Source organism: Heterocephalus glaber, unplaced genomic scaffold, assembly GCF_053883595.1.
Source record: "Heterocephalus glaber isolate CG9 unplaced genomic scaffold, H.glaber_assembly_v1.0 deba00001497, whole genome shotgun sequence".
Classification (NCBI taxonomy): Eukaryota; Metazoa; Chordata; class Mammalia; order Rodentia; family Bathyergidae; genus Heterocephalus; species Heterocephalus glaber.
This window is the reverse complement of record NW_028258320.1, coordinates 69,846,290-69,873,397: the sequence shown is the minus strand read 5'-3', so window position 1 is coordinate 69,873,397 and position 27,108 is coordinate 69,846,290. Positions and strand designations below refer to the sequence as shown.

Sequence of the window (27,108 nt, the reverse complement as noted above, 5' to 3'; positions counted from 1 at the left end):
TATAAACATGCCAGGAGATGTTCTTTATCTCTGTCTCTGAGAAATGGGGAGGGGCAGGTCTTGCTTCATTTAATAGCAGTGTAAATGCTCTGCTCTCTGCTGGGCCTGACCTTCAAGGGTCATCTTGTCATCATTTTTGTGAGATCTGCTTTTTCTCACCTATCTTTAAGTCTCATCACTTAAAACACTTTCTCCAAGAGAAGCCCGTCCTCAGCATTCTCAGATTAGCTGTTCAAGCAGAGATGGGACAGATGCTTTTCTGCAGCTTGCACTACTGGAAAAACAACTCGAGCTGCTCTCTGCTGACCTCTCAAATGAAACAAACCTCCCCAAGAACAAAATTCCAACTCTAGCTAAGGAGCCAGCTGGAACCAGAGCCCCTCGAATAGGGCCCTTTGGAAATTCAAACAGTCACAGCTGAAAACTCAAACCAAGCATAGTGAGTCAGGAAAGACCCCAGGGCTGCCAAGAGTCACCTCTACTGTGCCACACTTCCCAGGGGCAATGCCTCTCCATCCAGCCCCAGAGCACAGGGCCATTACTTGGTGATTCATATTGTTTTCTGTTGGCCCCATGAATGCAAGTCTTTTGTGCCCAGGGAAACGGAAAGCTGTGTGTGGGTAGGGGCCGCCACTTCTGGGTTGGATTCCTCCACTGTGCCTAAACAGAGCTTTGTTCATCAAAGTTAGTGCTTAGAAAACACCTGCTGAACACGATGCTCACACACACACACACACACAAGCTCCTCCCACTTAGAGGGTCTGGACAGGTCAGTCCAGTAGGCCATAATTTCAGTTCCCACCTCGGCCAGTTCTCACTACTGGGAAGAGCAGTCACAGGCCTCCCCTGGGGGCTGGTGGGGCTGGGATGACATGAGACATCTCACTCCTGCAGAGGGGACCACTCCTCTAGGAATCTGAAGCCAGGATGAGGGGCGTTCAACCTTCAGCTTGCCAGCAATTCATGGAGGCCAGGAGAGTGGGCTCCAAAGATCCCAGATTCCTGCAGCTACCAGGGTCCAGGGCAAAGAAGCTTTGGGGCCCAGCAGGCTTCTGTTCCCCAGCCCTGTTAGGACATTCCTGAGATGCAATCTGCCAGAAGACTGGCTTCATTCAGAGGCAGCAGGGGCCAGTTATGCGGTGGGAGACACAAAGGTTTAGCTGGATGTTTCCCTGTGTGGCAGTCACACAATGGGCATGAACTGCAGCCACACACTTCGGTCTCAGAATAAGAGGCTGCTGGAGGTCACTCAAGTTCACACAGGGAAATACTGTTAGGGAAAAAGAACACTGGAAGATTATCACAGCGGTTCTCTCATGGTAGAAGGACAATAGGAAATTCCTTTCCCGTACCATCCCCTAGTCCTTCCCAGAGACAAGAGCATTGGTTACAACACAGGAGAAGGGACTGTCAGCAGCCACTACGGTTTCAGTTCAGGCTGTAAATGCAGGCTTTTCCCTGTTCACCTGATTAGAGACAAACTAAAGATGTATGGGATAAAAAAAAAAAAAATCACTGTACTATCCAGATTTACTTACTGCTGCTTTCCAGGATTTGGCCAAAGTGATGGAATGCCATTGAACTGATGTACTGCTGAGAGCCTCTGCATCCTGCTCAGGACTCAGCCCTCAGGGTCAAAATCAGCCCAAGGATCCAACCAGCCTGAGCCTGGAGGTAACGAGTGGAGGCCCCAGAGGCGGCCCCTCCCTCAGCCCGATTCAGTGCCCACAGGACCACTGGGCAAGAGCCCTTCCCTGGCGCTCCACGGAAGCTGAGCTAGGGAAACAAATGCCTCCCAGAGCCCCCAAGCCTGGAGCCCAAAGTGTCTCTCACCTGCCCTCATGTTCCCCTTAAAATGCTGGAGAGCCCTGGGGTCCCAGCTCCTCTCATCCTTGGTTCTTGGTCTCAAGGGGAGCAGTCGCCTCCATGTCTTTCCCACCTGCATCGAGTTCCAGGTTCCAGCTCCCTAAATCTTAGTTCCAAATCTTGGTTCACTCTTGGCTTCACAGCACCTGGCTATGTGGACTTGGAGAACATAAGGAACCTCTCTGGAGCTTAGTTTTCCTCATTTATAAAGTGGAATTAAAGATAGTACCTACTTCATGAGACTGATGAGAAGACTGAAAAACAAGACCAAAGCCAGATGTGGTGGCACAGGCCTGTAATCTCAGCACTGTGGGAGGCTGAGGCAGGAAGACTGCAAGTTTGAGCCCAGCTTGGGCAACTTCGTGACAGCTTATCTCAAAATAAAAAAATAAAAAAATAAATTAAAAATATAGTCAGTGTCAAGGCGGGTTCGATCCCCCGTATTGGAAATAAAAACTACAAAATGGTTACACTGTTACATGTTAGCCACTAAATAAGATCTGAATTCTGTCTATAAAATGGCTATGAAAAGCTTTCACTATTTTAAATATAGACCTGCACAATATAACTGTAACAGGGCAGCTTCAAAAAGCAAATGGAGATGTCCCTGTTTGATCTTGCAGGGCTACTAAATTATGTCCGACAGAGGGCAACAGCAGAGGTGGGATCTGGGTTAAGCTCTTCCAGGGAACCACATTCACAGAAACACTCAGTGCTGAGAATGGAGGAGAATTTTCCGAGCTTCCTACAGTGCAGCCCAAGCTTCAACAGGTTAAAACTGATACAGAGTCAGCACCATACTGTGATCAGAGAGGTGGCTACCAAATCCTTCTGCACCTTCTTTACCCCTCTTTCTACTCCCCCTTTCCACCACCATGCCTGCCCTTCTGTGACCCCACTACCATCCACCTGCCTTGACAGTCACCATGAGCAGTGTTCCTTTGAGGAGACAGCACGACACCATGAATAACACTGCGCCCCACAAGGGATGATCCGTGAGTATTTGCAGAGGACACTTGTGGTTTTCTTCTTGTTCCTAGCATCCGTTCACCCTTAAATGCAGCTGATTTTACTTTGGGAAACCCTTTTCCCCATTGTCCATATTTGTGATTTTGGTGAAACTGGAAAACGTACTCTTGAGCCATAGGCAGTCACATGACTTTGGACCTAACCAATAAGAGCATTTCATTCCACCAGACCACAGTGATTGGCTTAGGAATGAACATGTGACCAGAGCCAAGCCAATGAGCATCTGCCTTGGGACTCTTCCTCAAACTATTACCAAATGGGCATCTCCTTTGTTAATTTTGCGGAACTGCTAGAGCATCAACAGCCTGAAGCAACTGTGGCCATCTGTAGGACCAGTCGCCTGAGAAGGGAACAGACACTAGATTCTCCACAGCATCATTTTACTACTTAGAAACAGCCATCTCTCAAACTATCTGTTCCACTATACTGTTTAGTTATGTGTGACTGGCATCCCATTTTTTTGTTTAAGCCAGATTGGGTTGGGTTTCCTCCGAATGAACTGCCATAGCACATTTTTTGAGCCTGGAATCTGAGCCAGGCAGCCTGCATATAAAATTCCATTTCATCCTGTTAGACAGGCATAGATCTGAAACCAAAGGAAGCTGCATGGTCCCAGGGTCACAGAGAAAGTATCAGAGCTCAGAATCAGCACGTCTTTCTGGACTCGAGCTGAGTTTATTCCACTAATCTGAGCCTGCCTTGCACTGGTAAAGATTTGCTTAATACAACAGACTGTATAGGGGATAAGAATGTAGTCCAGCGGCAGAGCATGTGCTCAGCATACATGAGGCTCTGGGTTCCAAATCAGCACCACCACTTCCCCCTGCCCCCCAAACTGACTATGCCTAAAGGGAAATTCAGAACCAGGCTACCAAAAGCCAAGTATGGAGGAATGTTCCAAAAGAAAGCACTTTGAGAAGGCTTGGCTACAATGTCATCAAGGCCTGGAGACAGGGGGACCAAGGACAAGTGGGGAGGGAACAATGCAGACAAATCCCCTACCAGCCTTATGAGTAGAAAAGGGAAATGTCACAAGCTGGTGGGGAAAAGCTGAGCTGGCCAAGCCTCATGAAAGGGAAGATGTGAAGGAAGGCCTGTGCTTACTCCAGGGACTGCTGATAGTAGAGCCCTGTAGGGCAGCTGGATGGCAAAAACACAGCTGAACCTATAGCTCTTGGCCCATGGGCTACAACTGCTGAAAGAAGCCAGCCTGATGGGCTAGTTCAGTGGCACACACCTGTAATCGCAGGTACTTGGGAGGATGAGGCAGGATGGCAAGTTTAAGGCTGGCCTGGGCAACTTAATGAAATGCTATCTCAAAGCAAAACAAATTTTTAAGGGACTAGGATTTAGCTTAGTGGTAGAGCACTTGTCTGTGAGTGTGCACCGAGCTCAAGTCTCAGTACCCCACCACCACCAAGAAGGAATGCCACCCCGAACTCCCACACATAAACCCCAGTGCCAGGGACCAGAACCTGGAGGACAAAATAGTTCGTGGAAATGGGTAGAATGTGATTGTTATGTTAGGGAGAGTCAAGAAAAGGGTCAACCTAAAGTGATCCCTGATAGTATGAAAAGTGGCCTCACTTTAGCAGCTATTTTATTTTTGTGGGACTGGGGACTCACTTCAGGGCCTCCACACTGAGCTATGTCCCACTCCTATTTATTTTAATTTTTATTCTGAGAAAAGGCTTGCTAAATTGCTCAGGCTAGGGTCGAACTTGCAATCCTCCTACCTCAGAGTGCCGGGATTACAGATGTGTAACACCATCCAGCAGGTGTTAATAAAGCAGGCAGTCGTGAATGGCTGCCCAGCTTAGACTAGGCTCACTTCTGCTGATCATAGCATCTCCAGTGGTTAAGAACCAATCTTCAAGGATAAAGTCTGTATACAGGTGAAGCCCAGCAATGTCACAGTAGGCCCTCAGAAGTCTTAACTGACTTGAGAATCAATAATGAGTGGAAATTGGTTATCTTGGTCTACTTAGCATTATTTCCCCATTCTTTGAGTAACAGGAGGACCTATTTCACATAGTTACGATGTGGCTGATGCTACCTCTGCCATAGGAAGTGGAACATGACCGGAGTCTGGCCACCCTTCAAGCTCTGGTGATAGGTTCAAGTAAGGCCCGGATTGTCTCTGGGATTTGCTACATATATGGGCTTCAGGAGAAAGACTTCCTTCTCTTTGGATTATAAGCCATGAGAATGTATCCTTGGAGCTGCAGGAGAGCTCTTGCTTTCTAAGAAAGGCTGAGGATGAAGTCAGTGCTCAGAGGAGAGCAAACCTGGTAACTCCAGGAAGAGACAAAGCTGTAACCACATGGCTAGGGTCTTTTAATCCAACCATGATTGAAGCTAACTTTGTATCTGCCAGTTACATGGACCATTAAATTCCCTCTCTCATAGAATATAGTTTTTCAGTCACTGACAACAAAAATATGGAAGTGAAAGATGAACAAATGCTGGCTTCATGTAAACTACTCCCTTTATAAGGCATATCCCAATTTTTCAAGGCCATAAAATGGCCAATGGTAAGACTAATTTCCTGCCTTCTTCACCCAAAATCCCACTGACACTGGGCAACATACACTGAGGATAAGGCTGTCAATCAGAGATGTTTAAACTACAACAAGAAGTAGCAAGCCAAGATAGGGAGGTGCTTCCCCACCACAAGCCCGTCTCCTCTTTTTTCTGAGTGATTCCCTTGTCTCTGCACTAGCCTCCATGGTATCTAGTACTGTGCTTTGCAAACTGTGGGCATGACCCTTTAATGGGCATACACACACACACGCACATACACACACAAATATAGTAAGCAGTTCTGAGCTGAGTGAGGTGGTGCACACCTGTAATCTCAGCTACTCGGGAAACAAAGCAGGAGGATCCTAAAATGAAGGCCAGCCTAGGATACACAGTGAGACCCTGTCTCAAAATAAAAAGAAAATCTCAGAATGCACAGCATCTGATAATGGAGCATACACATAAAAACTTTATTAGTCCTATATATGCGCATGTTATGTGTGTCCTGGGATACAATGGATAAAATACATTTCTGACCATGGTTACAATCATAAAGTTTGAAAAACACTTCTACATATCCATGATCTTTTTTTTTTTTTGGTATCAGGGATCGAACTTGGGTCCTTGCACTTGCGCAGCAGGCGGCGAAACCACTGAGCTAAACCCCCGGCCCATGATCTTTTATTTGAAACCCCAAAGCCAGAGAAGTTTTGTAATTCAGGACATTTCAGATTTTAGAAATGTAACATGGTACACATTGCTCCAGCAGGGTCCAAATTGCATTACTATTTCTACACAGAATATACAAACATACTCAATGGGATAAACAAATTATAAATTGCCTCATATCATTTCAGGCAGGTTTTGTCTCCAAATTTCTTTGTGCTGGCCTTACAAAAAAAAAATTTCCCAAATTATGGGATTTCAGGATTAAGGAAATGGGATTGTGGTCCTAAGGAGGGATTCTGGAGATCTTTTTTTCTGTCTTGGAATTGACTTTTAACATTCTAATTTTTTTTTAAGACTCTGTGAATGATGGTGAACCCATAGTAGGCTTTCAGTGGATTCATGCAGAGCCACAATGCCTAAGAAATTCATGGGGCTGTAGGGCCTTTCAACCCACCTCCTCAAATAAACTTTGCTCCTTAGAGGGACTCACGCAATGACTGATGGTCTACACTAGAACTATCCAATTATTCAGCCACTTGACACATGTGGTGAATGAGGACCACATGGGAAGTGTCTATTTTAAATTGAGAAGTGCTCAGTCCGGCTTGCTCTGCCCACTTTTGACCAGGGGACCTAGCCGGTGAGGACCCCCGGGCACGCCCACCAGCCTCCAGCTTGGCTTCACAGGCGCCTATAACAACAGCCCCCCCCCCCACTGGCTGTACAGCTACTTGGATCCACAGTATAGAGGCATAGGGGAGCATAAAGGCCATTGTCCTGAGCTGCAGAGTGAACAACAGAGAGAGGGCCTCTCTCAGGCTCCCTGATGAAAACTGAAGCCCACTGGAAAAGTGAAGAGAATCTCTGCAATAAAGGCACACCAGACCACCATGCTCGATAAGTTGGAGGGATCATTGCCTCCCATGGGAACCTCTGGACTATCTTCAGGGGAAAGGCAGCTAGAACCTGCAGTAGATCCTTGCAGAGTTCAATCCTGCAGGAGGACAGGTAGCTCAACTTGAGACTTGCAGCCAGAAATCTGCCTGAATCTCACGAGTCTGTGACTGCCTTACTGAGACTCATTGACTTATAACTGCACACTGCTGCCCACATTGTCTATTGTGACAGCAGAGACATACCCTGAAGGAGGCTCTTCATTTTTATCTTTTATTTTCAAAGTTACCACTATTTTTTTGCTCTTATTTTTAATTTTTTTCTGTTACTCTTTTAAAATTTTTCTTTTTCTCTTTTTTCTTTTTCTCTTTTCTTTCTCTCTCTCTGCCTTGCTCCCTTGCTGTCCCACACTGTTCTTCATCTCCCTTTGTGTTCCTGTTCTGCCCCTAATTCGTATTTCTTCTTTATCTTTCTTTTATTCTCTTTCCTTCTCTAGCCTGTGTCCTCAGGCCTCACTGGTAACCTTCCCCTATCCTTCTACCTACCTATCCCTCCCTCCCCAACTCCTTCTAACTCCCCATCCCAAAGGCTAAAGTTGCTATATTGAAGAGTTTATCCACTATAAACATGTGGGGTTGGTCCTTGATTTTGATTTAATCCACACAGTTAAAGGTGACAGATTAATAACTACCACGAATTGTCATTTTCTAAGAGGTACTTGATGCTAGGGTGTTGCTGATTGTATCACTTGGGCTAAGGCGTTGTGATTGATCTAATCAGTTGTCCTTCCTAGTATAATGAAAATGAGATAGCCTCAGAGTCATTAGAGACTCAAAACCTAAAGACCAGCTAAATCTGGAAGACACCTCTGAGAAGCAATCATTCCATTAGGTCTCTAATTACGAGCAAAAAAGATACTTACAATAAGCAATTTCAAAGTATCAACCCAGGAATTAAACCAAGGACAGTAACAAAAACAAAAATGAGAAGACATTTAAGCAAATCAGAAACTCAGACTTCCACCCCACCAAGGATAAATTCTGGGGGAAACAAGGTGGAAAAGTCTGATAATCAACCACCTGGACACCCTGAACTGATAGCACAGGAAGTAACAAAACAGATGAATGAAGCTCGAGAAAAATTCAAAGCAGAAATAATCTCCCAGATAACTACAGAGATGGTGAGCAGAGTGAAAGACATGATTAGAGGCTCTAGAACAGAAACAGTTTAAAAAAATAGATGAGCTCAGAAATATGCTGGAAGCCATGAATGCCCAGCATGAGAAAGAAATGGAAACCATGAATGCCCAACATAGGAAAGAAATGGAATCCATGAAACAGATTCAAACAGATATTCAGGAGATTAAAAACTCCATTGAAAGCATGCAGAGCAGATTAAGGGAATCTGAAGATAGAATATCAGATACAGAAGACAGGATTGCAGTTAAGGACCATGAAAACAGAGGTCTCTTCAAAATAGTAAAGGACCACGAGAAATCAATCCAACAGCTGCTAGATGATGCAAGGAAGAATAGCATAAGACTGATAGGAATCCACGAAAAAACAGGAGAACGTACAATTGACATAAAAACAACTGTTCACAGAAGTAATAGTAGAAAACTTCCCAGAGAGAGGTGGAGAACTGGACATACAGGTAATTGAGGCATATAGAACTCCAACTAGCCATGATCAAAAAACTCTACACCTAGACATATAACAGTCAAGATCTCAGAAACCCAACAGAAGAACAAAATCCTACCAGCAGTTAGAGAAAAGAAACAAATCACCTACAAAACAAAGCCCATCAGAATCACAGCAGACTTCTCAACACAAACCTGCAAGTCAAGGAGAGCCTGGAACGAAGTATTTCAAGCCCTAAAAGAAAATAACTTCCAACCTAGACTGTTGTATCCTGCAAAATTATCTTTCAAAATCAATGGGGAAATTAGATACTTCCACAACAAAGAACAACTGAGAAATTTCATGAACACCAAACCAGCACTCCAAACAATTCTAAACAATATCCTAGAAAAAGCCAATGAAGGCCACAACTCCATGAGGCCCAAGAGAGGGAAGCCACCAGGCAAGGTAAGAAACTAAAGGGAAAGGGGAAAAAAAAAAAAGAAATAGAAGAGCCAATAACAGTAAAACATCATGACAAGGATGAGTCAGTATCTATCAATCATAACTCTCAATGTTAATGGCCTCAATTCACCAATCAAAAGAAATAGACTGACAGAATGGATTAAGAAGCAAAATCCAGCAATATGCTGTATAGAAGAAACAAACCTAACTCAAAAAGAAATTCATAGACTGAAAGTAAAAGGATGGAAAACAGTTCTCCACGCAATAGGAACCCAGAAAAAAAAGCAGGGGTAGCAATCTTATTTGCAGACAAAGTAGACTTCAAACCAAAACTAATTAAGAGAGACAAAGATGGTTACTACATCCTTGTGAAGGGAACAATCCAAGAGGAAGAGATGACAATCATAAATATATATGCAACAAATACAAATGCTCCCAACTATACGAAATGAATATTAATGGGCATGAAAAATCACATAAGCACTAATACAGTTGTAGTGGGGGTCCTCAATACCCCACTATCACAAATAGATAGATCATCTAGACAAAAAATTAACAACGAAATTTTAGAACTGAACCAAGCTATTGAACAAATGGACTTAATAGATGTTTACAGTGTTCCACCCCACAAAATAAGAATATACATTCTTTTTGGCTGCACATGGGTCATTCTCCAAAACAGACCACATGCTAGCTCACAGGACATGTCTAAGTAAATGTAAAAGAATTGAAGTTACCCCCTGTATATTATCAGACCATAGTGCAATAAAATTGGAGGTCAATAACATAAGAAACTCCAAAACTCCCACAAACACATGGAAACTGAATAACACCCTCCTGAACAACCAATGGGTCACAGAGGAAATGGAAGAAGAAATTAGACAGTTTCTACAAGTAAATGATAATGCCAGTACAACATACAGGAATCTATGGGACACAATGAAAATACTTTTATGTGGGAAATTCATAGCAGTGAATGCCCATATTAGGAAAACAGAGAGAAATCAGATAAATAACCTAACGCAGAACCTCAAGCTCCTATAAAAAGAAAAGCATAACAAACCCAAAGCTTGTACAAGAAAGGAAATTATAAAGATCTGAGCAGAAATCAATGCAATGGAGACTAAGAGAATGATACAAAAAATTAATGAATCAAAGAGTTGGTTTTTTGAAAGAATAAATAAAATCAATAAATCTTTAGCCAACCTTATCAAAAAAAGGAAAGAAAAGACTCAAATTCATGCAATTAAGAAGGAAAAAGGTGGGCCAGGGATTTAGCTCAGTGGTTTTGCCGCCTGCTGTGCAAGCACAAGGACCCGAGTTCAATCTCCAGTACCAAAAAAAAAAAAAAGAAGGAAAAAGGTGAAGTCACAACAGACACAGCAGACATCCAGAGGATCATCAATACCTACTTCGAGAACTCTATTGTACTTTATTGTACTCTAATAAAATGGAAAACACTGAAGAAATTCCTAGGTACATACGAATTGCCAAAGTTAAATGAAGAAGATATAGAAATTCTAAACACCCCAATTACAATGAATGAAATTGAAAATGTAATAAAAATTTACCAACAAAGAAAAGCCCAGGTCCTGATGGCTTCACTGCTGAATTCTACAAGACATTTAAAGAACTATCACCATTATTCTTTAAACTCATCAAGGAAATTGAAAGGGAAGCAAGGCTTCCAAATTCATTCCTGGAAGCAAGTGTTACTTTGATTCCAAAACCAGGGAAAGACCCAACCCAAAAAGAGAACTACAGGCCAATCTCCCTAACAAACATAGATGCAAAAATCCTCAACAAGATACTGGCAAACAGAATACAGAGGGTCATCAAGAAGATCATATACCATGACCAAGTCGGATTTATCCTAGGAATGCAAGGATGTTTCAACATTCATAAATCAATAAATGTAATACACTATATTAACAGAGTTACGGATAAAAACCATATGATCATCTCAACAGATGCAGAAAAGGCATTCGATAAAATCCAACACCTATTCATGATAAAAATGCTACAGAAAATTGGAATAGAAGGTCTTTGTTGTTTTTTTTTTTGGTATTGGGGATCGAACTCGGGTCCTTGTGGTTGCGCAGCAGGCGGCGAAAACACTGAGCTCAATCCCCAGCCCTAGAAGGTCTTTATCGCAACCTGATTAAGGCTATTTATGAAAAACCAACAGTCAACATCATACTAAATGGTCAAAAACTGAAAACTGGGCCGGGGATTCTGCTCAGTGGTTTCGCCGCCTGCTGCGCAAGCGCAAGGACCCGAGTTCAATCCTCAGTACCAAAAAAAAAAAAAAAGCAACTGAAAACTTTCACACTAAAATCAGGAATAAGACAAGGATGCCCACTGTCACCACTCCTGTTCAATATAGTTTTGGAAACATTAGCCACAGCAATTAGAAAAGAGAAAAAAAATAAAAGGAATAAAGACAGGAAAGGAAGAAGTTAAACAGTCATTATTTGCTGATGATATGGTACTTTACATAGAAGACCCAAAAAACTCGGCCAAAAGACTTCTAGACCTAGTTCACAGGTTCAGTAGAGTAGCTGGATATAAGGTCAACACTCAAAAAACAATAGCCTTGTACACAAATAGCAGACTCACTGAGAGAGAAATTAGGGAAACAATTCCTTTTACAATAGCATCCAAAAAAATGAAATGTCTAGGAATCAACCTAACAAAGGAAGCAAAAGATCTCTACACTGAAAACTACAACATTCTGAAAAAGGAGATTGAGGAGGATATAAGGAAATGGAAAGACATCCCTTGTTCCTGGGTAGGAAGAACCAATATAGTGAAAATGGCCATACTTCCAAAACTGCTACATAGATTTAATGCAATGCCGATTGAAATTTCAACAATATACTTCACAGAGCTAGAGAAAACAATCCAAAAATTCATTTGGAACCAGAAGAGACCTAGAATAGCACAAGCAATTCTAGGCAACAGAGACATGGCTGGGGGTATCACAATCCTCAACTTGAAACTATACTACAAAGCTACTGTGATAAAAACAGCATGGTACTGGCAAAGAACAAACCAGAGGATCAGTGGAACAGATTAGAAGATGCAGAAACAATGCCAGACACACTCAGCCACCTCATGTTTGACAAAGGAGCCAACCACCTTCATTGGAGGAAAGATAGCCTATTTAATAAATGGTGTTGGAAAAACTGGATTTCAACCTGCCAAAGATTAAAACTAGACCCATACCTATCACCATGCACTAAACTAAGTTCAAAGTGGATTAAACATCTAAATATTAAGACAGAAACACTAAACTTGCTGGAAGATAAGTTAGGTAGAACTCTTGAAGATATTGGCATAGGAAAAGACTTTATGAACAAATCCTCAGCAGCATGGGAACTAGCATAAAGAACTAACAATTGGGATCTCATCTTATTAAAAAGCTTCTGCACTGCAAGAGAAACCACAAACAGAGCTAAAAGACAACCTACAATGTGAGAAAAAATTTTTACCAGCCATTCATCAGACAAAGGTCTACTATCTGGAATATACAAAGAATTGAAAAAAATCAGACCCCCCCCAAATTCAAAGACCCAATTCAAGAATGGGCATCTGAAATGAACAGACATTTCTCAGACAAAGAAGTAAAAGCAGCAAATAAACATATGAAAAAATGTTCAGCATCACTGGTCATTCAAGAGATGCAGATGAAAAACAACACTGAGATTCCGCCTCACCCCAGAAAGAATGGCTGCTATCAAGAAATTAACCAATAACAAATGCTGGCGGGGATATGGAGAAAAAGGAACCCTTCTCCATTGCTGGTGGGAGTGCAGACTGGTGCAACCACTATGGTAATCAGTATGGAGATGCCTCAGAGAACTAGGGATAGAAGTCCCATCTGACCCAGCTATTCCCCTGCTGGGGATCTTCCCAAAGAATTAAAAGAATCATACCACAGTGATATATGCGCACCCATGTTTATAGCACCACAGTTTGTAATAGCTAAAACTTGGAAACAGCCGAAGTGCCCATCATCTGGATACTGGATAAAGAAGATGTGGTTTTTTTAAATAAAATGGAGCACTACTCAGCCATAAAGAATGAGAAACTAGAGACTTTTATAGCCGAATGGATGCACATTGAGGCCATACTCTTTGTGAAATAAATATTACACACATGTGTAAATAAAGAATAGTTTCTCTGGTGTGAGAAACTGAAAATGTAAATAAGGATTAAAGTGATTAGAACAAATAATTGATAACTTGAAATAGGAAAAGGTCCAAAGGTGTAGGGGTGGTGGGAGGGGAAGGGGAAAATAAAGAAGGGAAAGGAAAAATAATGAGAAAAGAAAAAAAATGGAAACAAAGTCTATGTAAATAGGGAAGGGTGGAGGGGGTAAAGGGCACACAGGTAATGGGTAAAAAAATAAGAACCAAGCTATATCATGTATAGATACAAGCACCCAGTGATAAATGTAAACGTATTGTATACCTAAAATGTACCAATAAAAGAATTTTTAAAAATAAATAAATTGTGAAGTGGTAGACTTAATGCCAAAACATTAAAAAGAATGAGAAATAAATTTTATATTGATTACACATTGAAATAATGGTATTTTAGAAGTACTGAGTTAAATATACTCTTAAAATTAATTTCGCCTCTTTTACACATTTAAAAAATTTTAGACATAATTTAAAATTGTATATATAGTGCATTTATATTTTTAGTGAATTTTTTTGGGGTGGGTACCGGGGATCAAACTTGGGATCTTGCCCTTGTGAGGCAGGAGCCGGAACCACTGAGCTAAATCCCCAGCCCTGCATTTATATTTTTAACGGGATAGCACTGGTCTAGAACATCTATTGTAGATGGAGCATTTTGCTGTTGTTTGTGCTAGGAACTGACCCCAGGGCCTTATGCATGCTAAGTTCAGATTCTACCATGGAGCTACACCCTCAGCCCCTGGACAGAACATTTTAAGAGCATGAAAAATGTCATCTTTCTGATGAAAACAAAACAATGTTCAGAGAAGGAAAAGGAATTCACCCAAGCCACACAGTGAGTTTGTGGAAAATCCAGATTATCTTTCTGTTGTAACAGTTACATCTTGATCCATTTTTATTTTAGTTCAGTATATGGTGAGATGTATGGGTCAATCTTCTGCATGTGGATATCCAATTTTCTCAGCACCATTTCTTAAAGAGGTTATTTAATAAAAAGAAAATTTAAAAATTATAGGAAAAAAAATCCAAATTTCTTATCCCAGTCCACAGCTTACTAAATCTTAATTTCAAGTAGGTTTGAATCTGGGGCGGGGAAGGAAAGAATAGATCCATTCTTTAACAAGTGCTTCATGTGAACAGTGAAAGGAGCTTGGGGAGGACTTTTCAATGTGCTGGTCGTGATTTACAAAGGTGAGAAGGAGCTAAAAAAAAAGGAAAGTTTTCTGCTCAGAAAAATAGGCATGACCTGGCTGAAGATCTGGTTACTCGATGCATCCTGCACTTTGTTTACATGAATAAGAGCCAGTTATTCATCACAAAAATATTCCAAATTAAACACTTGAAGCCCTATTACATAAACAATTTAAAGGTATCAGAGTGTTGAGTTGGATCATTGTTTTTGTTTAATGTTTCAGCCAAAATTGGTCAAAAGAAACTGCTGATGTACAATTTCAGACTCTTCCAGTGTATTTCATTTTGGGACAACACTTTAAGCTTTCACTTGGCTTCTCATTCAAATCTCCCTTTCTTTCTCTGGCCAGTCTCAAAGCTTCTTATCTCCCTGCCCTACCCCTCTCTCTGATCCAATTTCTCCAACGTGGTGGCCTCAACCTCAAACACTCAAAAGCCACTTTTTTCACTGGCGTAGCCACATTTTCTAACACAGCAGCCATGCATAGCTGTATCTTCTCGGAACTATTATCCCTCTGACCTTAAAAGCAGGCTTTATCAGTGCCCCAAGGAGTGGTCAGCGTGACCGCCAACTAACACTCCCTGCCTCTCACTCACTGCAGCCTGTCTACCCCTAACAGCTGTTCTGCAAATGTTTCCTGGTGGTGACTGTGCATCCAGTGGTCCATCCAAAGAAGTTCTGCCCACCCACTCTCTGCCAGGGCCATGCTAAGCAAAGCAGTGGCAAAGGCAAACAGGAAGATCCCTATTTCCTTGCTTCTCGAAGTCACCCAAGAAAAATGCATGCTGCAATTCTGTTTGCATACAATATCATAACACTTCCTTCATTCCTTCCTCTCAAATAAGGTGCTACTAAATTGAGGCTACTTCTCATAACCCATGACATCCTAGAATCCATCATTCTTCAATCAGTACCTCTCTTTCCAACCATGGTTATCTTCTATTCTCTCAAAGGGGTAATTGGCATTGAGATGTTTCTTTCAACAACAGGCTTTCTCCCAGTTTTCAAGTTCCCTAAATGCTAAAATTGTGTCTGTCTCAACACAAACATTGAATCTCTGAATTCAGCACCCCAAAAACAATCCTAGCTCTGATTCCCAAATTTCCCCAAGGAGTCGCTTTTTTTTTTTTTTAGTACCGGGGATCAAACTCTGAACCTTGTGTTTGCAAGGCAGGTGCTGGAACCACTGAGCTAAATCCCCAGCCCACAGAGTAGCTTATTTCTAAGTGAAGCTTAGGTGTTAAAAACCTCCGAATGCAGCTGGGGATTTAGCTCAGTGGTTCCGCCACCTGCCTCGCAAGTGCAAGGTCCTGAGTTTGATCCCTGGTACCAAAAAAACCCCCTACGAATAATATGTACATGTAACCATTTTCCCAGATGACTGTAAACTGCAAACACGTACTAATAAAATTTTTTAAAAATAATTTTTAAAAACCTAGGAATGAAGGAGCCTTTCACCCTTCAATATTCTGAATATAACTGGACATAAAGTAAAAAAAAAAAAAGAACTTTAAATTCAGCACCAAGGATTAATACATTTTATGATGAGCAATTTCCTACTGAACCAAATATGAAGACAGAATTATAATTAACACAAAATATTATACTAGTAAACCAGTAAAAGAGAAAGAATGCAAGTCAAAAGAGGAAAACTGCTTTGATAATAATAAAGCCAGCCAAATGATGACCCAATTTCTCTCACTGAGCTCAGGCTTATAATAAACCTGTATGGTTTATGATCCCTTAGATAAAGAAACAGACCCAGGAAGCTCAAGCAACTGTCACCTAGCTAGTAAATCCAGATCTGAATTCCCGTCACCTTAGCTGGCCTCCCTTGTAATTTCTTTTTCCATGTACAAATAGTAAAATAAAATAATTCCCAGTAATTTGAAAGCAGACCCTACAAGAGCAGGTACATCTAAGGGAATATTGTTTGCCTAGATTTGTGCATAAATTCACAAAAATTCTCCTAGTCCATTTCAATCCTGTCACTATAAATTGCCAGTGACTAAATCATATCCTCTGAGAACAGTAAAACAATAAAAGAAAATTATAAGACTCTGGAAAGATATTACAACAGGTGCTGATACCACTGTTATTAAGATTTCTGGTGTGTGACATTGAGTTGTTCAAATGCTTGACATGTTTATCAGCAAAACTTGCATAATAATTATTTTGCTAATGTATTTGCTAAGCATGGGTGGCCAGATTGCAAAGCATATCCACTTTATCACAAGGTTTAAGATGACTTTGGGTATTAAAGAGACTAGATGACTTCTATTAAAGTTAGCTTAAAAAAAAAATCTGCCCCTCAAATGTAGTTTATAAAGTCCATGTCTAAGCATATCTTGTACTTCTCAACACAGCACCTGAGAAAGGAAAAGTGGCCAGAGGAGGCTAGACCAGCTCCATAGGTGGTAGACATCTGAGTCACCTGGAAAAGCATCCATTTTCCCAAACCCTGCACAGGAGGTATACTTGGCAGAGTGGGTTCATGGCAAGGATGTCTGCTAATGGGAAGGTAAAACCTGGCTGGTACATGATGTTTTAATGAAGACTTCCCTCTGTCTATTAGAACAGGTTTCAATCAAGCAATCTCTTGGCTTAGTGTACAGGTCAAGGAAATCTAGACAGTGCTCTTGCACTGTAAGTACATATCTTTTCCATCATTTCCTTCATTCCTTTGAAAAAAGTGTACTGACAGGGTCAGGGCAAGAGGAAAAGGAGGCCAATGGAATCTCAGAGAACATTCCATCTCACAAAGCACTCCTTTTGATTTCTGCCTTGGCTTCTCCAATCCATTTCCAATTGCATACGACTTCACCAAGGACACAAAAAGGGTCATGTATATGACAGTGCCACCTCACAAGAGCTGAGAGTAAACAGCTGCCATAGCAAGAGTGTGGTGGCTAATTTTAGCACCAATTTGACTGGGCCACAGGGTGCACAGACATTCGGTCAACCATTAACCCAGGTGTGTCTTCGAGGGTTTCCACATGAGACTGACATCTGAACCAGTATACTTGGCAAGGAAGACTGTCCTCCCTACTGTCACTGCCCTCATCTAATCAAATGAAGACCTAAATAAAACAAAAAAGATGGAGAAAGAGGAGATTTCCTTCTACTTGAGCTGAGACTATCAGTGTTTTATTTTTTCCTGTATTTGGACTTGAACTGAAACATTTGCTTTTCTTGGATCTTAAATTTGAAGGCCTTTGTACTAGAACTTAGCCTAGCAGCTCTTCTGATTCTCAAGACCTCAGACTCAGACTGGACCTACACCACCAACCCTCTTGGGTCTCCAGCTCGCCAAATGCAGATCTTGGAACTTCTCAGCCTCCACAATCATGTCAGCCAATACCTTATATCATATCTCCAAATATATCTCTCTAGATAGATATATCTTTAGATAGATAAACAGATATCCACTGGTTCTGTTTCTCTGATGAATCTTGACTAATATAGAGAACTTTTGCAAACCAGGCAGATGTTCTATTTAGGTTGAATTACACTTAGAAAAAGGCAAGAAAAATTCTACATGGCTAGGAGTAAAAACATTTACTTCTATTGTCCTGAAGCCTAAAACCTCCTACTCATCTATCCTAAACTTATTCCAGTGAACACAACTCAAAATCCAAAAGATACGTACAGTACCTTGAGTGCTGAGGCTCAGTTCACACAACACGGGGCATTTAGTTTCTATTCCAAGCAAAATTTTTCTATCCACCCATGGATTTCCCTCCTATATTCTGTTCTGGTGAAATCATAGGAACAAGTGTCAGAAAATAAACATGGTCAGAAAACAGTGGCAAGTCTCTGTCTGGGAAGGTGTGGAGTTCTATAGCATTACTGTGAAGTCTCAACCAATGCCCGTCCAGAAATATCAATGGGACAATTGGAGATGGTCCCCAAACTCCTGACATGTGTCTGTGTCTTCTAATACAGACTCCTATCCCAAAGGAATGGAGGGAAATAGTAAACTGCAAGTCTGGGGATGGAACTCACCAAGGACAGCATTAGCACTGACATGGGACCATCTTCACTCCTTTTCAGCACCTGAGGGTTCCCATCCCATATGGAGGTGCTGTATGAGGTCTTATCCCATAATGGGCCATTGTCTCAAGCCCAATGTACCACTGTGCTCCATTTTTTTATTCTATTATGGAACACTCGGTGTGAATTATATCTTTAGATTTAGCCACAAAATAAAAAGGTTCGGCCCTCTCAGTATATGCCTACATGGCTCAGTAGTTGTCTTGCTATAGTTACAGTGGTTTTCCTGCACCCTCTGGAGAGACATCAGTACAGGATTCTTGGTGTTCTCTACATCCCAGTATTATTCTACAATTCTCCATGCATGAACAGGTGGCAGAAAAACTTTTTTCTACAGCTATTTTACTATGATAGCTATTATTTTTTTTTTTTTCTTGTGAAGAAAGGTGACCCAGTGCAGTAAAAAGAGCTGGCTTGGAATCTGTGGCTGTGCTGACAAGCATAGGACTTCAGCAAATTTTATAACTTCTTTGAGCATTAGTTTCCCCACAGAAATTGGGGATAAATCATAACTATTTTGCAAGGTTAGTGTGAGGATTAAGTGAAATAAAATATGAAAATAACTAGACACAAAGCATTGTTCAAGAAATGTTTTATTTTTATTCAACTCACTCAGTGGGCCAGATTGTGCTGTCCAAAAAGACATGGTTAAATCCTAACCTCTAGTACCTGTGAGTGTGCTCTTATTTGCATTGAGTCTTTGCACATACAATGAGATGAAGGATCTCAAGGTGAGATGAATGCAAACAGGGAGGGCCCTGAATGCAAGGGGGTCCTCATGGGAGAAAGGAGACTTGGCCATGTGAACATGAAGGCAGAGACTGAAGAGCTGCTGCCAGAGCCAAGGAATAGCTGGAAAAGGCAAAGTGCTCCTTGACAAAAGCGAGAAGGATTTGTCTCAAGAGTCAGCAGAAGAATGGCCCTCTTGACACCTTGATTTTGGACTTAACTCCTCTGGAGCTGTGCAGGAATAACTTTGGTTGTTTTAAACCATCATAAACCACTCAGGTAATCAGCTACTGCGGTCTTAGGAAACTAACAGACTCCAATCGACTCATGGAGTTAGGGCAGAGTGTTCATATGTGGCTTTAGGAAGAAAACAAAGACCACTGTGAGCAGCAGACTTCCCAAAGATTGACCTGCTGGAAAAAGTCTGCTTTTCCACCAGATGATAACAAACTGATTAGGCTTAAAATCAATCAGGATAAAACAAAATTCAGAATTTGGAAAAATCCATTCCAGTGTAAAAAGCCCACCCCCCCATTTTACCACAGGTAATTATGGACAATATTCATGGAAAGCTGAGCAAGAGTCGGGCCTGAAGTTTCCTTACAGTAGCCCAATAGGTACAGTGTGAGGCACAGCTGAGCAGAGCCTGATGGGAAGGACCTTGCTCAGACCACTCATGGCCGGGCCCTGCACCTTACTTGGTGACAGCAGGGAGCCAGCTTCTCCCACACTCGAGTCCTCTTATAGAGTAGGTCCTGGCCATAAAAGCAACATACTGGGGAAATGGGTTCCTGGGAGTCAGGAAGAAGCAACTCAGAACATACAGACTCAAATTCCACAGTTGTGTCCTTCTAAAGTGCTTGAGACCACCAGCCTCCCGTACCACATGCAGCCTGCCACAGTCCACACACCCGCTGCAGGGCAGCACTTTGCTGGAACCAGAATCACACCAGAGGGTCCGTCTGCCAGGCCCTCGGCACTTCCAAACAGGAAGAACAAAGTTGAGCCCCTGCTCTCCCTGCCAGCCTGAGTTCATTCAACTTCATTTAATCCTCCACAACAAATTTTTCTATCTTTTCTTTCCATTAATTTTTTAAAATTCTCTTTGACTTTTTCTCCTGGTCTTCTGTTATCCTCTCTGCAGGTGGGTTCTTCAATCCCCTCATTTTCCTTGTTTGTAGCTTGCTTAGGTCATATTTCTGCATATGAATCCTTCCATAAGTTGTACCAAAAGTATCATGGGACATAGTTTTCTTCTTCTTTGGCTTGAGAGCTTTTGGCATTTTCATAGATAACTTATAAACGTCATCTGAGGCCTGGTATGTCCTCCTCAGAACCAGATCCAATGAAGGTCCCATCTCTTCTAACTCAGTCCGTGGTGTTCTGCAACCAGATTTCTTCAACAGCAACTTATAGCTTCGAAAGAAAACCTTCCCCTTCAGAGCAGTGAAGTGCAGAACATACTCTAACCCAGCCAGGCGGATATTTGCTACTGAGGGGCCTCTGAAGAAATCAATAAGAAGATTTTTAGTCTTCTGTAGTGTCAAAATCATCACCGGCAAATATTAACATGGGTTTTGTTCCCTCAGGACATTTACTGTTCTTAATATCGTTTAGAGACACCAATTTCTCAATACTTAATTCAATCATATCCAGCACATGGTTGTCATACATACAACCTATTACTAGGTTATTTTGCCACTTATTATGGGATCCAAACATAAATAAAGAACAATCTGACTTCTTTGAAAAGAACTCCAGTGATGTCTGATTCTCAAATGGTCTTGTAATATTTTTCTTTTTATACAGAACTCCATATGGTTTTCTCAGTGCATACACGTCTTTCAGTACTTTTGTTACTGTTGCATTTACATTTACCCTTTGATCAGCATACCATTTTTATTATTTTCACTAAGTTTCAGTTCTCTCTTCTCAAGGAATCTCTTGGCCCTTTTTGTTTTGGGTTTTATAACTCGGTCCAAGACATCCATCCCAACCTTTTCTATCTTCTACTTATCCTCCTCCTCTTCCTCCTTCCTCTTCTTTTCTTTCTTTTGTGGTACTGGGGATTGAACCCAAGGCCTTTGCACTGAGCTACATGTCCACCCTGATCTTTAAATCCTGAGACAAGATCTTGTTAAGTTGCCTAGGCTGGGCTCAAATTTAAAATCTTCCTGCCTCAGCCTCTGAGAGTGCTGGGATTATAAGCATGTACCACCATGGCTGGCTGGCATCCACTACCTTGTAAGATAGTTGTTACTATCCAATCTCAGTGACGGACACTGAATTAAGTAACCTCTCTAGGGTTAAAGAGCAACAACTGGCAGAACTAAAATCAAAGCCCAGATCTTTGATGTGGATCCAGTGCTCATCCCCTCCTCCTGGAGGCCTTCCCTGATCAATCCACTTACCTACCCCCTGCCCCGCATGTAGCCAATTCTGTTCATACCATGAAAGGAACAGTGCTATCGTGTGATGGGCTACAGTGCCTGGGCACTCTTCACAATAAGCTGAAGTAAAATAGCACATCATCTCCATTTTACAGATGGGGAAACTGAGGTCGAGGGGGGCCTGGCCTGAAGCAGAGAGCTAATATGGGACAGAGGAGGATTGGAGCCAGGCTACCCAGGCTGTGCCCTTCCCCGCAGGCCCATGGTGGTGCTGCTGACTCCATCACAAAGGCATCTTCGAGCAGCAACTGGTGCCGTGGGACTGACTGAAGGTTAAAGGGCTGACAGCCAAGCTGTCACTTCCATTTGCTCTTTGAGTCCCTTTTCCCATGCTGACATTCTCCAGTGCAGGCTGCTGCTTTATTAGAATTTCAGTAAAATCACAGCTGTGACAGCTGTGGAGGGTTTGCCCTGGGCTCCTGTTGCTGGAAGGACTGAGAGAGGGGCCTGGCATTTAACCTCGTGACCTTGGGACCTCTGTCCCAGAGCTGCTGGAACAAAATAGCTCAGACGTAAGACAACAGAAAGTAACTCTCTCATGGTTCTGGGTCAACAGGGCCGTGCTCCTCCAAAGAATCTGGGAAGAACGCTCCCTGCCTCTTCCTAGCTTCTGGCCGAGAATCTTTAGCATGCTTTGGCTTGCAGCTGCACCACTCCAATCTTGGCCTCTGTTGTCACATGAGGTTCTCCCCATGTGCCTCGGGGTCCAAAGTTCCCTCTTATAAGGACATCAGTCATTGGATAAGGGCCCTCCCTTACCCAGTTTGACCTAATCTTTACTTGTTTATGTCTGCAAAGACCTTGTTTCCAAAAAAGTCACATTCTAGGGGTTAGGATTTGAACATAACTTTGGCAAGGATAGGAGGAAGCCCAAACAAACAAACCTCCTTCTCCCTGCCTCCTTGCTCTTCAGCTACAAGGAGCTGGGCTGATGCTGGCCACCAAGGGGCAGGATGAGGGCCTCAGTGAGTCCTCCTGCTCCCCATCAGGCTACAGATATTCTTCTTTTAAAACCCATTCCCCAGACCAAATAAATCAGAATCTCTCTCAGGGAGTCCAAGCTGCCAGAGGCTCTCTAGTTGATTTAAATGACAGGACAGGATTAAGAATCAGTGTCTTGGGGCAAAAGTTCACTAAGCCGTTGGTTCAACTGAGGTAGAACATTACGGGCAACCTATGGCCAATGGCCTTCTGCGATGCGTGGCCAGGTTTCCCCCCATTCCATCTACCATGACCCTCCTGAACTGCAAGGCTTGTTAGAGGCCAGCCTCTCCTCCCTCCCTCCTGGCCCATCAGCGTCATAGAGAATGAACCTTTGTGTCTTCTTGAGCATTACTACCACTCAGCGCTGTTTGGGGAGTGGCACATCCCAGCTGCTCAAGACAACTTGGTTAAATGAATGAGCAAGGGAATGGATGAATAAAGGAGCAAGTGAACAAATGGAGGTGCACTTCGTGAAGGGCATTTTGGAAAAGACAAAAGCTCTATCAGGAGTGTAAGTGGAGTCCTGTCATCCACCCAAGAGTTCGTAAGCCCACCCAGCTCACCACCGCAGCTCAAGCATTCACATGTTACATACACATGGCTGAGATCCATGGGGAAAGAAAGGAGAGTGGGAAGGGCTGGGATGCTCGGCGAAGGCAGGATGGTGTCAAGCTGGATCTGGGAGGATCTGGATAAACAGAAATGGGAAAGGAGTGTTCAAGGAGGTGGCAGAAGAGCTGAGTGTAAGGGTGGTACCAGGCATGCAAACAAGGAAACATGACTCCCCCCTCAGCAGCGGATGGAGAGACTCTTGCCAAGCAGTTGAAGATGGTCCACCTGGCTTTCCAGTTGAAGCCATCTAGCTGGCAGTGAGAAGGGATGGATGGCTTGGAGCAGAGGAGTGGCAATGAGAACAGAACTGTATTAGAGTTAGCTGGTTGTGACATGTATGGTGACACATAAGAGAAGGAAGAAGACCAGCATCCAGAAGTCTGTCTTTGCTTTGGTCCAGCCACAAACTCAAGTCCACAATTCTCTGACACAGGCTATGCATGAGCACTGTGCAGTGAGCCCTAAATACTGTCCAGAAACCCTAGTGAGTCATATGTTACAAGGCCAACAGCCTGAAATCAGGACTTCAACACTTTTCCAAAGAAAGGAGTTTTCAAAAGGAAGGGATTCCCTTCTCCTTTTCAGTATACATACTTATTAAATCACTGTGGTCACTCTGGCACAGACAGCAGCTAAGTTCTCCAAACCCTGCTCAACTCTTGGTGATAGAATACAGTGTCAGACAAACGAAATGTGCAGAAGTGTCCAGGGATGTATCTTGTTCTCTTCTATTCCCAAACTGACACATAACCCAATCCTAAACACTGTGGACATCCAGGGAGTCGAGTTAGTATCGTTATCTTTGTTGAACCCTGAGCACCAACCTGACAGTAAACATAAGTGAGACACCAAGCTCTCAGTCATAGGCGGCTGTCTGGATGACCCAGAATGTTTGAAATAATTTAAAAACTTATCACGAAAATGAAGATTTAAAATCCTCACAGAGAACTGATACAATATCTAGGGCTTGGCCTGAGAGACGCAATCGCATGGTAGAAACCCATCTGCCATGGTCTCCGATACACTGGAGCCCCATCCTCCACTGCAGTCCCCCCAAGAGCCACTACCGTCACAAAGATCTTTCCAGTTGAGGTCCATACAAGTTCCACTACCATCACTGGCTGAAGGGACAGCCCGTCTCTGACCATTCCTGATCATCTACATTTCATCATGTATTCATAACTGCACCTTAGGGGCTGAGATTGATGACAAAGATCCAGTAAGTGTGTTCCTAAGAGGAATATTTTGTGAGTAGATTCATCCATTTCAGGGAAGTGCCCTGTATCATAATTCTCACTAACAAGATGCTACTTCTTAGCACACAGGTAGATTCTAGACGCTTGTGAAATGTGCCAGTGAGGCAGGCTGGTGAGGATTGTGTCAAGAAGATGCCCATGGCAGACTCCAGCAGGTGGGGTATGGGAGACCCACTGCCTTGATCGGGCCGTTTGTTTGTGCTCTGCACCGCTCCCAAAGGATTTCTGAACAAAGAAACAGAAAACCAAACCCAAACCAAAAGAAGGGTAAAGAACATGAAGTTGAACTCCACCTTTCAAGGCAGTCAAAACAGGAAGGTAAAGAAGGGAAGGTAGTTACTTATATTTGCTATAAAGAAACCTACCAGTTCTCTGGGCATGACCAGCTTTCTCCTGATACAGTACTAAGCCGGACTGGACACATCAGAGCTCCCCCAGTGCTTTTTCATGCTAACACTAAGCAGCAGGGCCGAGCTGGTTGGCTAATATGGCCAGGCCACACCGCGCCCATGGACGAGGCCCCAAGTGTGTGGGAGGCAACAGCCCACATCACTTACTGGCTGAGCCAAAAGGGAAACAGAGCTTTGGGTGACTTCCCATCTCCTCTGTGTAACAGGAGACTTCTTGACAAAAGGCGAGAAGACAAAGAGCCTTCGGGAACACCCTGCCTGTGCCAGGGCAGGACTCCACCAGCTGTGTGCAGACAGACAGGCGGGCATTTAGATTTGCATCAGACTGACCTCAGGTTCTTTGAGAATTTGCTACAGAAAGCAAATTAGGGGGGACATTCCATGCCTAGAATGCCATTGGGAAAATTTCCCAAATCCAGATGAATTTGGTCCATCTGCCAATGGGGGCTGCCTTCACCCACGCCCCTCCTCTACTTCAATTTGGAGAGGCCTAACCCCATGTAGCACCAAAGGGACAGGATGTGGTTGTGGGCAAGAGCTAAATGTGCAAAGGGTTGTTTGTGGAGCAGCAGGACTAACCAATAAGGAGCCTCATCCTGATAACAGGAGGACAGAGGCTAGCATAGAACGCAGCCCCCAGTAAATCATTGTTAATTGCCAGTGAGAAAGGAATGAGGCTCTGCTTGAACTTGCAAGTTTATTTCAGGTTACTCCAAACCCTTCCCAGGCTCCTTGGCAAGAAGGCAGAGGCGGGCAGAGGGGTGGGAGACAGCCTGCTCTCCACCCCTAACTGTGGGGCAATGTTTTGCAATACCAGCAGCAGCAGCTGAAGGCTGTGGGAGCGCACACACATTTAATACAAACAGAAAATCTACTTATCCTTCCCAGCCTCGCAGGCCAGACTGAAGCATGGCATGTGGGATAATTAACTGCACTGACACATTAATGCACACCATGCACAGGCAGATAAGCAGTGTGAATCACCAGGAGTGAGATTCCACAAACAGCTACGAAGAGTAAATTGGTGCAGCACTGTTCTACTTGGCAGAGGAGATAAGAGAATGTGCGAGGCACACGAATACATAACGAAAATGTCCAATATATACACAATGGAATATTATTCAGCCATAAAAAGGAATTACTGCCATTTGTGATGGCATGGATGCCTCCGATGTGCATTATGGCTTCTGAAATAAGCCTGGCACAGAAAGGTAAATACTATATGACCTCACTCATATGGGGGCACTAAAAAAAGTTGAACCCAGCAAAGGAGAAAACAGGTTGGGAGGCCATCCCAAAGGCTGGGAGTGGGGGAAATGAGAATATATGGATCAAAGGTTACAAGCCAGGTAAGACCTTGTTCTAGAGTTCTAACGGACAACAGGGTAATGATAGCTAATAATGTAGTGCATACTTAAAATCTGCTAAGACATAGATCTCAGGGGTTCTCAACACACACACACACAGAGCTGTGCTAATCACTTCACAATGCATATATTTGTCGAATCACCACAATGCATACATTTTATTCTGTCGATTATGCCTCAGTAAAGGTGGGGCAGGGGGAGACCCTGTGCCTGTTCTCAAAGAGTGGGCCCCTCTAGCACACATAAAGCAAAAAGAAAATCTTATCTTTTGTGAAAATCGATTATGAGATTATGGTGGATAAATACAGGTGTTCCTCACGATACTAGTTTTCTGGTCCGCTTAAGAAAAAAATCGCTTCTGATTTTAAAATGCATTATTTATGAAAATTTCTATGCATACCAAGTGGAGAATAGTACAACAAACCCCTACAAAACCATGTGAGCCCATTGGTGAACTTCATGACTTATAAACATTTTGCCATTCTGGTATCTCTGTCCACCTTGGGGTACTGAAAACAATTCCAGTTGAGATAGCATATACATAAGCACTACAATGTGTATAAATACTTCACTGCATCTCTATCAGGTTAGTCTCCCAGGTTTCATCCAAACACCAAGTGTTCCAAATACTGCCTGCAATTCACTTTAATAGCCTTATCTGAACCACGCATATAAGTTAATTTATATCTATACCCCAGGGATGGGAAACTAATGTTTAAAGTATTCTAATCAGATTGCGCACACAAGTGGCTTCTTCATAGTTCAAAAGCTTAAATCAGGGC

At 42.8% G+C, this 27,108-nt stretch overlaps 1 protein-coding gene and 1 pseudogene across 8 annotated transcripts in view; both read right to left on the bottom strand.

Annotated features, from left to right (window-relative positions):
- Afap1l2 (actin filament associated protein 1 like 2) overlaps positions 1-27,108 on the bottom strand; it is a 176,378-nt gene that overhangs the window by 116,138 nt on the left and 33,132 nt on the right. The window lies entirely within an intron of this gene.
- On the bottom strand, positions 1,298-23,270 carry LOC147825746 (ribosome production factor 2 homolog pseudogene; annotated as a pseudogene). Its single transcript, XR_015440586.1, has one exon. The product of XR_015440586.1 is annotated as a ribosome production factor 2 homolog pseudogene (transcript).